Genomic DNA, 11,818 nt, shown 5'->3' with positions numbered 1-11,818 from the left:
ACCAACTTGCATTCCCACCAACAGTGTAAGAGGGTTCCCATTTCTCCACATCATCACCAACACATGTTGTTTCCTGTTTTGTTAATTTTGGCCATTCTAACTGGTGTAAGGTGATATCTCAATGTGGTTTTAATTTGAATCTCCCTGAGGGCTAATGATGATGAGCATTTTCTCATGTGTCTGATAGCCATTTGTATGACTTGATTGGAGATGTGTCTGTTCATATCTTCTGCCCATTTTTTGATGTGTTTGCCTGTTTCGTGTGGGTTGAGTTTGAGGAGTTCATTATAGATCCTGGATATCGACCTTTTGTCTGTACTGTCATTTGCAAATATCTTCTCCCATTCCGTGGGTTGCCTCTTTGTTTTGTTGACTGTTTCCTTTGCTGTGCAGAAGCTTTTGATTTTGATGAAGTCCCAGAAGTTTATTTTCGCTTTTGTTTCCTTTGCCTTTGGAGACGTATCTTGAAAGAAGTTGCTGTGGCTGATATCAAAGAGATTACTGCCTATGTTCTCCTCTAAGATTCTGATAGATTCCTGTCTCACGTTGAGGTCTTTTATCCATATTGAGTTGATCTTTGTGTACAGTGTAAGAGAATGGTCGAGTTTCATTCTTCTACATATAGCTGTCCAGTTTTCCCAGCACCATTTATTGAAGAGACTGTCTTTTTTCCATTGTATATTTTTTCCTGTTTTGTCGAAGATTAATTGACCATAGAGTTGAGGGTCCATATCAGGGCTCTCTACTCTGTTCCACTGGTCTATGTGTCTGTTTTTATGCCAGTACCATGCTGTCTTGGTGATCACAGCTTTGTAATAAAGCTTAAAATCAGGTAACGTGATGCCGCCAGCTTTATTTTTGTTTTTCAACATTTCCTTAGTGATTCGGGGTCTCTTCTGATTCCATACAAATTTTAGGATTATTTGCTCCAGCTCTTTGAAGAATGCCGGTGGAATTTTGATCGGAATGGCATTAAAAGTATAGATTGCTCTAGGCAGTATAGACATTTTAACAATGTTTATTCTTCCGATCCAAGAACATGGAATGGTCTTCCATCTTTTTGTGTCTTCTTCAATTTCTTTCATGAGTGTTCTATAGTTCCTCAAGTATAGATCCTTTACATCTTTAGTTAGGTTTATTCCCAGGTATCTTATGGTTCTTGGTGCTATAGTAAATGGAATCGATTCTCTAATTTCCCTTTCTGTATTTTATTGTTAGTGTATAAGAAAGCCACTGATTTCTGCACATTGACTTTGTATCCTGCCACGCTGCTGAATTGCTGTATGAGTTCTAGTAGTTTGGGGGTGGAGTCTTTTGGGTTTTCCATATAAAGAATCATGTCATCTGCGAAGAGAGAGAGTTTGACTTCTTCATTACCAATTTGGATACCTTTTATTTCTCTCTGTTGTCTGATTGCTGTTGCTAGGACTTCTAATACTATGTTGAACAAGAGTGGTGAACGTGGGCATCCTTGTCTTGTTCCTGATCTCAGTGGGAAGGCTCCAAGCTATTTCCCATTGAGGATGATATTTTCTGTGGGTCTTTCATAGATAGATTTGATGAGGTTCAGGAATGTTCCCTCTATCCCTATACTTTGAAGCGTTTTAATCAGGAACGGATGTTGGATTTTGTCAAATGCTTTTTCTGCATCAATTGAGAGGACCATGTGGTTCTTCTCTCTTCTCATATTAATTTGTTGTATCACATTGATTGATTTGCGAATGTTGAACCATCCTTGTAGCCCAGGGATGAATCCCACCTGATCATGGTGGATAATCTTTTTAATGTGTTGTTGGATCCTGTTGGCTAGGATCTTGTTGAGAATCTTAGCATCCATATTCATCAGTGGTATTGGTCTGAAATTCTCCTTTTTGGTAGGGTCCTTGCCTGGTTTTGGGATCAGGGTAATGCTGGCTTCATAGAAAGAGTCTCGAAGTTTTCCTTCTACTTCAATTTTTTGAAACAGCTTCAGGAGAATAGGTGTTATTTCTTATTGGAAGGTTTAGTAGAATTCCCCAAGGAATCCGTCAGGTCCTGGGCTCTTGTTTTTTGGGAGATTTTTGATCACTGCTTCAATCTCGTTATTAGATATCGGTCTATTCAGGTTGTCAATTTCTTCCTGGTTCAATTTTGGAAGTTTATATTTTTGCAGGAATGCATCCATTTCATATAGGTTGCTAAGCTTATTGGCATATAACTGTTCATAATAACTTCTAATGATTGTTTCTACTTCCTTGGCGTTAGTTGTGATCTCTCCCTTTTCTTTCATAATTTTATGAATTTGGGATTCCTCTCTTTTCTTTCGGATTATTGTAGCCAGTGGCTTATCGATCTTATTGATTCTTTCAAAAAACCAGCTTCTAGTTTCATTGATAACGTTCTACTGTATCTCTGGATTCTCCCTCATTGATCTCAGCTCTAATCTTGATGATTTCCCTTCTTATGTGTGGATTTGGTTTGATTTGTTGTTAATCCTCCAGTTCTTTAAGGTGTAGAGACAGTTGGTGTGCTCTGGATTTTTCAATTTTTTTGAGCAAGGCTTGGATGGCTATATATTTTCCCCTTAGGACCGCCTTTGCTGTATCCCATAGGTTTTGGACCGAAGTGTCTTCATTCTCATTGGTTTCCATGAATTGTTTCAGTTCTTCTTAGATCTCATGGTTGATCCAAGCATTCTTAAGCAAGGTGGTCTTTAGCTTCCAGGTGGTTGAGTTCCTACGGAACTTTTCCTTGTGATTGAGCTCCAGTTTCAAAGCATTGTGATCTGAGAATATGCAGGGAATAATCTCAGTCTTTTGGTATCGGCTGAAACCTGATTTGTGACCCAGTATGTGGTCTATTCTGGAGAAGGTTCCGTGTGCACTTGAGAAGAATGAGTATTCTGCTGTTTTAGGGTGGAATATTCTGTATATATCTATGAGGTCCATCTGGTCCAATGTGTCACTCAATGCTCTTGTTTCTTTATTGATTTTCTGCTTCGATGATCTGTCTAATTCTGAAATAGGCGTGTTAAGATCTCCTACGATTAGTGTATTCATATCAATATGACTCTTTATCTTGATTAACAGTTTTCTTAAGTAATTGGCTCCTCCCATATTGGGAGCATACATATTTACAATTGTTAGATCATCTTGGTGGATAGTCCCTTTAAGGATTATGTAGTGTCCTTCTGTATCTCTGACTACAGTCTTTAGTTTGAATTCTAATTTATCTGATATGAGAATCGCTACCTCGGCCTTCTTTTGAGTCCCATTGGCATGAAAGATGCTTCTCCATCACTTCACTTTCAGTCTGCGTTTATCTTTAGGTTCAAAATGGGTCTCTTGTAGACAGCATATGGATGGGTCCTGTCGTTTTATCCAATCTGCAACTCTGTGCCATTTTATGGGTGCATTTAGGCCATTCACATTGAGAGTGATTATTGATAGATACGTTTTTATTGACATCGAGTTACCTTTGAAGTCTTTCTGTAGACTGTCTCTATATTTCTGTTCAATGCTATTCTTGGGATTTTTCCTCTTTTATAGAACCCCCCTTAATATTTCCTGCAGTGTCGGCTTGGTGGTTGCATAGTCTTTTAAGCCTTGCTGGTCTTGGAAACTCTATCTCTCCATCCATTTTGAATGTCAGTCTTGCTGGATAAAGTATTCTTGGCTTCATGTTATTCTCATTTAGTGCCCTGAATATATCTTGCCAGCCTCTTCTGGCTTGCTAGGTCTCTGTGGACAGGTCTGACGTTATTTTGATGGGCTTCCCTCTGTAAGTAAGGAGCCTCTTTGCCCTGGCGGCTTTCAAGAGATTATACCTACAATTATAATTCCTCAATTTGACTATCAGGTGTCGTGATGTTTTTTTGGAGTGTATAATCTTGGGTGGAGACCATTCAGCCTCTAGTACATGAACGCTGGTTTCATTCGCGAGATTCGGAAAATTTTCATGAAGGACTTGTTCCACTATATCTTCTAGACTTCTTTCTTTCTCCTCCCCTTCAGGAATTCCAATAATTCTGTCGTTGGAACACTTCATGGCATCCTTTATTTCCCAAATTCTGCTTTCGTGGGATCTAAGCTGTTTGTTCCAGGCTTCCTCCTGATCCTTTCTCTCTATCTGTTTGTCTTCCAGATCACTAATTCTATCTTCTGTCTCAGTTACCCTAGCTTTGAGAGAGTTTAGATTGGATTGGAACTCATTGAGAGCATTGTGGACCTCCTCCCTGGTAGCTTTAACTTTGTGAACATCCTGTCTGGTCGCTTTCAGTTCGGCCCTAATCAATTCTGTTTGGTCCTCCATGGCTTTCTCCAACCTAGCTATTGCCTGGATAATTGTTAGCCTGAATTCTCTTTCCGACATATTGTCTATGTTGATAGCCGTTAGCTCTATTGCAGAAGGTCCATCCTCTGTATTTTTCTTCTGTTGGGCATTCCTCCTCCTAGTCATTTTGGTGGGAGAAGATTGAACAGATGTAGCTGGATGTATCAACTCTGGTGCAGTCAAGGTGCACCCTGGAACACTTCCTGATCTCCGTCTAAGATAGAAGCCTCAGTCTGGGTGCAGAAGCTGAATAAATTCCCCCTTGGACACTGGCAGTGCAGGTTCCAAATTAAAGACCCTGGGGGTGCAGGATCTTTTGCTCGTCCCCAAAGCCAAGGCAGTGGCGGCTGTCTGGGAGCTCCTGACCACCAGAGAGGTTCCAAACAGCGATCGCACACTGAGATTTTGCTGCCGGCCTGGGCTGGGAGTGCCCGGCTTGCGCGCACCTCTTTTCAGAGGCAGCTGTGGGTCGGGCGCGCGTCTGGGGCAATGAGAACGGGGCGCTGGTCCGTAAGCCGCAGGCTGGGCTTTTGCACGCCTCTGTCCGGGAAGAGATTCGCGCGCGCGCGGCTTAGACTTGAAACAATGGCGCGGGTCAAGAAGCGCCCCTGGGCCTTAGAAACCCAGGAGAGATGGAGGGACGTGCGCGCGCATCTCAAGCTTTTTGGTAGGGCTAGTGCGGGTTCTGCAGACCGGCGCAGCTCCCATCCCCTCACAGGAGCCGGAACCCCCATGCTCTGGGGCGCGCTGGCGGCTTAGGGACCAGGAGCCGGTTTTTCCGCCACACTCTCTCTGCCTCCATGCCGGGGAGGCCGTCTGGGACAGGGGACTTAAGCCCCAGGCCCTCGCCGCCCCAATTCCCACAATTTGCCCCCGTGATCCTTTGCTCTTTTGGAGTGCTTTCAACCAGTCTCCAAGTTAATGCTGGTCCCCAGACGCAGGGCTCTCTCGCTAGTATTGGGGTATTACTTTTGCACCGGTCGCCTCTGGTGGCTCCCTCCCCCTTTTGTTTATCTTCCGATATCAGTCCACCGTTCCCATTCCGCTTTACCTGCTCACTGGCGTCTTCTGCCCCTGTAGAGATCCAGACGTGTGTAATTCTGATCTCAGGCTGATTTCATGGGTGATCGGAGTTCTTTGGTAGGTAATCAGCTCACTTTGGGATACCAGCTGAAAAGATGCCTCTTCCTAGTACCTCTCCATCTTGTCCCCGCCCGGTTCATTCTTTTCTTGCATTTATATATATTTTTCTTTTGCCATATACTTGTATCACTCTTTTTATCTCTTTTTGTTTCTCTACTTCATAAGTCATACCTTGGGGCCCATCTGGGCTGAATCTTCTTTTTCATCTTCCCTTTCTTTCCTGTCTCTCTCTCTCTCTCTCTTTTTTCTTTTTTTTTTTCCTTTTTTTTCTTCTTCTTTTCTTTTTTTTCCTTTTCTTTTCTTTTGTCTCTCGTTTGGGTGGGGAATCCTGATTGCTCAGAAGCGTTCCAGGGTGCACCTTGACTGCACCAGAGTTGATACATCCAGCCACATCTGTTCAGTCATCTCCCACCAAATTGACTAGGAGTAGGTATGCCGAACAGAAGAAAAATACAGAGGATGGACCTTCAGCAACAGAGCTAACGGCTATCAACATAGACAATATGTCAGAAAGAGAATTCAGGCTAACAATTATCCAGGCAATAGCTAGGTTGGAGAAAGCCATGGAGGACCAAACAGAATTGATTAGGGCCGAACTGAAAGCGACCAGACAGGATGTTCACAATGTTAGGGCGGAGCTCAAAGCTACCAGGGAGGAGATTCACAATGCTCTCAATGAGTTCCAACCTAATGTAAACTCTCTCAAAGCTAGGGTAACTGAGACAGAAGATAGAATTAGTGATCTGGAAGACAAACAGATAGAGAGAAAGGATCAGGAGGAAGCCTGGAACAAACAGCTTAGATCCCACGAAAGCAGAATTAGGGAAATATATGATGCCATGAAGCATTCCAACGTCAGAATTATTGGAATTCCTGAAGGGGAGGAGAAAGAAAGAAGTCTAGAAGATATAGTGGAACAAGTCCTTCATGAAAATTTTCCCAATATCGTGAATGGAACCAGCGTTCATGTACTAGAGGCTGAACGGTCTCCACCCAAGATTATACATTCCAAAAAAACATCACGACACCTGATAGTCAAATTGAGAAATTATAATTGTAGGTATAATCTCTTGAAAGCCGCCAGGGCAAAGAGGCTCCTTACTTACAGAGGGAAGCCCATCAAAATAACGTCAGACCTGTCCACAGAGACCTGGCAAGCCAGAAGAGGCTGGCACGATATATTTAGGACACTAAATGAGAATAACATGCAGCCAAGAATACTTTATCCAGCAAGACTGACATTCCAAATGGATGGAGAGATAAAGAGTTTCCAAGACGGGCAAGGCTTAAAAGACTATGCAACCACCAAGCCGACACTGCAGGAAATATTAAGGGGGGTTCTATAAAAGAGGAAAAATCCCAAGAATAGCATTGAACAGAAATGTAGAGACAGTCTACAGAAAGAAAGACTTCAAAGGTAACTCGATGTCAATAAAAACGTATCTATCAATAATCACTCTCAATGTGATTGGCCTAAATGCACCCATAAAATGGCACAGTGTTACAGATTGGATAAAACGACAGGACCCATCCATATGCTGTCTACAAGAGACCCACTTTGAACCTAAAGATACACGCAGACTGAAAGTGAAGGGGTGGAGAAGCATCTTTCATGCCAATGGGACTCAAAAGAAGGCTGGGGTAGCGATTCTCATATCAGATAAATTATAATTCAAACTAAAGACTGTAGTCAGAGATACAGAAGGACACTACATAATCCTTAAAGGGACTATCCACCAAGATGATCTAACAATTGTAAATATCTATGCTCCCAATATGGGAGGAGCCAATTACTTAAGAAAACTGTTAATCAAGATAAAGAGTCATATTGATATGAATACACTAATCGTAGGAGATCTTAACACGCCTATTTCAGAATTAGACAGATCATCGAAGCAGAAAATCAATAAAGTAACAAGAGCTTTGAATGACACACTGGACCAGATGGACCTAATAGATATATACAGAACATTCCAATCTAAAACAACAGAATACTCATAATTCTCAAGTGCACATGGAACCTTCTCCAGAATAGACCACATACTGGGTCACAAATCAGGACTCAGCCGATACCAAAAGACTGAGATTATTCCCTGCATATTCTCAGATCACAATGCTTTGAAACTGGAGCTTAATCACAAGGAAAAGTTCCGTAGGAACTCAAGAACCTGGAAGTTAAAGACCACCTTGCTTAAGAATGCTTGGATCAACCAGGAGATCAAAGAAGAACTGAAACAATTCATGGAAACCAATGAGAATGAAGACACTTCGGTCCAAAACCTATGGGATACAGCAAAGGCGGTCCTAAGGGAAAAATACATAGCCATCCAAGCCTTGCTCAAAAAAATTGAAAAATCCAGAGCACACCAGCTGTCTAAACACCGTAAAGAACTGGAGGATCAACAACAAATCAAACCAACTGCACATATAAGAAGGGAAGTTATCAAGATTAGAGCTGAGATCAATGAGTGAGAAATCAGAGATACAGTAGAACGTATCAATGAAACTAGAAGCTGGTTTTTTGAAAGAATCAATAAGATCGATAAGCCATTGGATACACTAATACAAAAGCAAAGAGAGAAAGCCCAAATTCATAAAATTATGAATGAAAAGGGAGAGATCACAACTAACACCAGGGAATGAGAAACAATCATCAGAAATTATTACGAACTGTTATATGCCAATAAGCTTAGCAACCTAGATGAAATGGATGCATTCCTGGAAAAATTTAAACTACCAAAATTGAACCAGGAAGAAATCGACGAGATTGAAGCTGTGATCAAAAACCTCCCATAAAACAAGTGCCCAGGACCTGACGGATTCCTTGGGGAATTCTACCAAACCTTCCAATAAGAAATAACACCTATTCTCCAGAAGCTGTTTCAAAAAATTGAAGCAGAAGGAAAACTTCCAGACTCTTTCTATGAAGCCAGAATTATCCTGATCCCCAAACCAGGCAAGGACCCTAACAAAAAGGAGAATTTCAGACCAATATCACTGATGAATATGGATGCTAAGATTCTCAACAAGATCCTAGCCAACAGGATCTAACAGCACATTAATAAGATTATTCACCATGATCAGGTGGGATTCATCCCTGGGCTACAAGGATGGTTCAACATTCGCAAATCAAACAATGTGATACAACAAATTAATATGAGAAGAGAGAAGAACCACATGGTCCTCTCAATTGATGCAGAAAAAGCATTTGACAAAATCCAGCATCCTTTCCTGATTGAAACGCTTCAAAGTATAGGGATAGAGGGAACATTCCTGAGCCTCATCAAATCTATCTATGCAAGACCTACAGAAAATATCATTCTCAATGGGAATAAGCTTGCAGCCTTCCCACTGAGATCAGGAACAAGACAAGGATGCCCACGTTCACCACTCTTGTTCAACATAGTATTAGAAGTCCTAGCAACAGCAATCAGACAACAGAGAGAAATAAAAGGTATCCAAATTGGTAATGAAGAAGTCAAACTCTCTCTCTTCGCAGATGACATGATTCTTTATATGGAAAACCCAAAAGACTCCACCCCCGAACTACTAGAACTCATACAGCAATTCAGCAACGTGGCAGGATACAAAGTCAATGTGCAGAAATCAGTGGCTTTCTTATACACTAACAATGAAAATACAGAAAGGGAACAAAAGAGAAAATAGACTTCTGGGACTTCATCAAAATCAAAAGCTTCTGCACAGCAAAGGAAACAGTCAAAAAAACAAAGAGGCAACCCACGGAATGGGAGAAGATATTTGCAAATGACAGTACAGACAAAAGGTTGATATCCAGGATCTATAATGAACTCCTCAAACTCAACCCACACGAAACAGACAAACACATCAAAAAATGGGCAGAAGATATGAACAGACACTTCTCCAATCAAGAAATACAAATGGCTATCAGACACATGAAAAAATGCTCATCATCATTAGCCCTCAGGGAGATTCAAATTAAAACCACATTGAGATATCACCTTACACCAGTTAGAATGGCCAAAATTAACAAAACAGGAAACAACATGTGTTGGAGAGGATGTGGAGAAAGGGGAACCCTCTTACACTGTTGGTGGGAATGCAAGTTGGTGCAGCCTCTTTGGAGAACAGTGTGGAGATTCCTCAAGAAATTAAAAATAGAGCTTCCCTACGACCCTGCAATTGCACTCCTGGGTATTTACCCCAAAGATACAGATGTCGTGAAAAGAAGGGCCATCTGTACCCCAATGTTTATAGCAGCAATGGCCACAGTCGCCAAACTATGGAAAGAACCAAGATGCCCTTCAACGGATGAATGGATAAGGAAGATGTGGTCCATATATACTATGGAGTATTATGCCTCCATCAGAAAGGACGAATATCCAACTTTTGTAGCAACATGGACGGGACTGGAAGAGATTATGCTGATTGAAATCAGTCAAGCAGAGAGAGTCAATTATCATATGGTTTCACTCATTTGTGGAGCATAACCAATAGCATGGAGGACATGGGCGTTAGAGAGTAGTAGGGAATTTGGGTAAATTGGAAGGGGAGGTGAACCATGAGAGACTATGGACTCTGAAAAACAGTCTGAGGGGTTTGAAGTGGCGGGGGGGTGGGAGGTTGGGGTACCAGGTGGTGGGTATTATAGAGGGCACAGCTTGCATGGAGCACTGGGTGTGGTGAAAAAATAATGAATACTGTTTTTCTGAAAATAAATAAATGGGGAAAAAAAAAAAAGAAAATACAGAAAGCGAAATTAGAGAATCGATTCCATTTACTATAGCACCAAGAACCTTAAGATGCCTGGGAATAAACCTAACCAAAGAGCTAAAGGATCTATACTTGAGGAACTACAGAACACTCATGAAAGAAATTGAAGAAGACACAAAAAGATGGAAGACCATTCCATGCTCTTGGATCGGAAGAATAAACATTGTTACAATGACTATACTGCCTAGAGCAATCTATACTTTTAATGCCATTCCGATTAAAATTCCACCGGCATTCTTCAAAGAGCTGGAGCAAATAATCCTAAAATTTGTATGGAATCAGAAGAGACCCCGAATCGCTAAGGAAATGTTGAAAAACAAAAATAAAGCGGGCGGCATCACCTTACCTGATTTCAAGCTTGATTACAAAGCTGTGATCACCAAGACAGCATGATACTGGCATAAAAACAGACACATAGACCAGTGGAACAGAGTAGAGAGCCCAGATATGGACCCTCAACTCTATGGTCAATTAATCTTTGACAAAACAGGAAAAAATATACAGTGGAAAAAAGACAGTCTCTTCAATAAATGGTGCTGGGAAAACTGGACAGCTATATGTAGAAGAATGAAACTCGACCATTCTCTTACACCGTACACAAAGATCAACTCAAAATGGATAAAAGACCTCAACGTGAGACAGGAATCCATCAGAATCTTAGAGGAGAACATAGGCAGAAATCTCTTTGATATCAGCCACAGCAACTTCTTTCAAGATACGTCTTCAAAGGCAAAGGAAACAAAAGCGAAAATAAACTTCTGGGACTTCATCAAAATCAAAAGCTTCTGCACAGCAAAGGAAACAGTCAACAAAACAAAGAGGCAACCCACGGAATGGGAGAAGATATTTGCAAATGACAGTACAGACAAAAGGTTGGTATCCAGGATCTATAATGAACTCCTCAAACTCAACCCACACGATACAGGCAAACACATCAAAAAATGGGCAGAAGATATGAACAGACACTTCTCCAATCAAGACATACAAATGGCTATCAGACACATGAAAAAATGCTCATCATCATTAGCCCTCAGGGAGATTCAAATTAAAACCACATTGAGATATCACCTAACACCAGTAGAATGGCCAAAATTAACAAAACTGGAAACAACATGTGTTGGAGAGGATGTGGAGAAAGGGTAACCCTCTTACACTGTTGGTGGGCATGCAGGTTGGTGCAGCCTCTTTGGAGAACAGTGTGGAGATTCCTCAAGAAATTAAAAATAGAGCTTCCCTACGACCCTGCAATTGCACTCCTGGGTATTTACCCCAAAGACACAGATGTCGTGAAAAGAAGGGCCATCTGTACCCCAATGTTTATAGCAGCAATGGCCACAGTTGCCAAACTATGGAAAGAACCAAGATGCCCTTCAACGGATGAATGGATAAGGAAGATGTGGTCCATATACACTATGGAGTATTATGCCTCCATCAGAAAGGATGAATACCCAACATTTGTAGCAATATGTACGGGACTGGAAGAGATTATGCTGAGTGAAATCAGTCAAGCAGAGAGAGTCAATTATCATATGGTTTCACTTATTTGTGGGGCATAACAAAGAGCATGGAAGACAAGGGGTGTTAGAGAGGAGTAGGGAATTTGGGTAAATTG

The sequence above is a fragment of the Neovison vison genome, chromosome 11 (assembly GCF_020171115.1).
Source record: "Neovison vison isolate M4711 chromosome 11, ASM_NN_V1, whole genome shotgun sequence".
NCBI classification, from domain to species: domain Eukaryota; kingdom Metazoa; phylum Chordata; class Mammalia; order Carnivora; family Mustelidae; genus Neogale; species Neogale vison.
Note: the sequence above shows the minus strand (reverse complement) of the source record.